Source organism: Apium graveolens, chromosome 9, assembly GCF_009905375.1.
Source record: "Apium graveolens cultivar Ventura chromosome 9, ASM990537v1, whole genome shotgun sequence".
Taxonomy (NCBI): Eukaryota; Viridiplantae; Streptophyta; class Magnoliopsida; order Apiales; family Apiaceae; genus Apium; species Apium graveolens.
In genome coordinates, this window is record NC_133655.1 from 8264214 (window position 1) to 8266822 (window position 2609).

The 2609-nt window shown below is 35.9% G+C and overlaps 1 pseudogene; it reads left to right on the forward strand.

Annotated features, from left to right (window-relative positions):
- Positions 1-979: 979 nt before the first annotated feature.
- LOC141684529 ((S)-8-oxocitronellyl enol synthase ISY1-like) lies at positions 980-2403 on the forward strand (annotated as a pseudogene).
- Positions 2404-2609: the final 206 nt, after the last annotated feature.

Here is a 2609-nt window from a genome sequence, read left to right on the forward strand (position 1 = left end):
TCGTTTGAGTTCGAGCTCGATAAGCTCGTCCGATAAGCTTATCGAACTCGAGTTCGAACAACATTTCTTGTCTGATAATCTTAACGAACCGAACCGAACTTTTAAGGTGTTCGACTCGAGTTCGGTTCGTGTTCGGTTCGAGTTTGGTTCGTTCGTTAAGCTCGAGTTCGGTTCGAAAAAAATAGTATATTTATAATATTATATATATAAATAATATACGTACGAGTTCGGTTCGAAAAAAATAGTATATTTATAATAATATATGTATAAATAATATATATTATTAATAATATATATTAAATATATTTTATAATTATTTCAATTAAATATTTTATTTATAAAAATTATATATAATTAATAGTTTAATATATTTTTTTACTTAAAATAATATTTAAAATTATTTTTTTTAAAAAAAATACAAATGATATTCGCGAACAATTTGTGTTCGTTCGTGTTCAGTTTGGTTCGATATGTTTGCGAACAGTTCGTGTTCGGTTCGAATATTACCGAACTCGAGTTCAGACAAGAAATTTTGTCCGAAAAGCTTATCGAACAGTGTTCGGTTCGTTAAGATTTTGTCCGAGTTCATTAAAAGTTCGTCCGAGTTCGCTTCGTTTACATCTCTAAAATAGTATGAATAATTGGTTTAAAATTTAAAAATGCCATTGTCTAAATAAACACATACTTATTATACTCGTTCAAACTTATCATAAATTCGTAACCATCCGTCACCGACTTTTTTGTTAATTTGTATAGCACTATAGCCGCTCGGCCTTCAATTTTGTCTTCATCACTTGACTTGCTAATTACTAACTGAAAAGGCAAAAATGTCCCATTTCTATAATCTTTGATTTCTTACCATTTGTTTTATAAAGTCAATCATCGAATCACGTTTCTACATCATTTTGGTACATAAATAGAAACATTAGTATGTCCTATATAAGAAAAAGCAAAAGCGAAACGACGATCTAACAAAATTATGAGCTGGTGGTGGTCTGGTGCAGTTGGCGCTGCAAGGGTAATCCTCTAATCTCTCTCTCTCTCTCTTTTTACTAATCTTCGTTAATTATTTATATTCATACATGATTTTCTTCGTTCATTGCTAATTTAGTCGTCCTTCATGCACGCTTGCTTAGAGACCTCTCAATCAAGAAAATGTTCCTTTGACCTATCCAAAGCGTGGCCCTAGTTGTGGGCATAACCGGCATTGTTGGCAATAGTCTGGCTGAGATTCTCCCTCTACCTGACACCCCGGGCGGCCCATGGAAAGTCTATGGCGTTGCTCGTCGTCCGAGACCACAATGGAATGCAAACCACCCTGTTGAGTATATCCAGTGTGACATCTCCAATCCTGAGGAAACTGGATCAAGACTCTCCGGCCTTAAAGATGTGACTCACCTCTTTTATGTCACTTGGGCTAGTGGTTCATCTGAAGCTGAAAACTGCGAAATTAATAGCAAAATGTTTAGAAACTTGTTGAGTTGTATCATTCCAAATGCACCGAAGCTGCAACATATTTGTTTACAAACTGGGCAGAAACATTACTCTGGGTCTTTTTATTCATCCGGGATAGCACCACATGATCCTCCATTTACCGAAGATCTTCCAAGACTAGATGGTCCAAATTTTTACTACAATCTTGAAGATATATTGTTTGAGAATGTAGCCAAAAAAGATGGCTTAACTTGGTCAGTCCATAGGCCTGGACCTATATTTGGTTTTTCCCCTTACAGTTTGATGAATATAATATGTACACTTTGTGTTTATGCTTCAATATGCAAACATGAGGGTGCGGTTATGAGGTTTCCGGGGACTAAGGAAGCTTGGAGTTCGTATTATTCAGCTTCGGATGCTGACTTGATTGCTGAGCAAGATATATGGGCTGCAGTGGATCCAAACGCCAAGAATGAAGCCTTTAATTGCAGTAACGGGGATGTGTTCAAGTGGAAGCATTTCTGGAAGGTGTTGGCGGAGAAATTTGAGGTCCAATGCGGAGAACTTGAAGATGGAGAGAGGCTGAGATTTGCAGAGTTGATGAAGAATAAAGGGAGTGTGTGGGATGAGATTGTAAAACAAAACAATTTGGTGCCTACAAAACTAGAAGCTGTCGGAGCTTGGTGGATTGCTGATTATACATTCGGCATTGAGTATCCTTTAGATTCTATGAACAAGAGCAAGGAACATGGATTCTTGGGTTTCAGGAATTCTAAATCTTCATTTGTTCATTGGATTGAGAAGCTAAAAGTTGCGAAAATTGTTCCTTAGGCTCAATTCCTACTGATATTTTCATGTTCGTTCAGCAGCGGGGTGTTTCAGTGTTTACTTTGTTTGATTTGTGTTTCAATGTTCCTTGGGTTTTTATGATTTCTTATTGTGTGTTGAATGAAGCGTAAATTTAATTAACAGTATCCTTATATCATTAAATTTGAGTGTACATCAATATGCATGAGAGTTGAGAGTATTTCCATCATTAATCCCACACCCAACAGATTGTTAGTTACGCTTTTTTTTTTAATGTCTCGTCCAATTATTAATCTCGAGTGTGGTTGTAAAAATCGATAATCGTACTAATTGATTTAGTTACGGATTAGAGATTAATCGGTAAATTG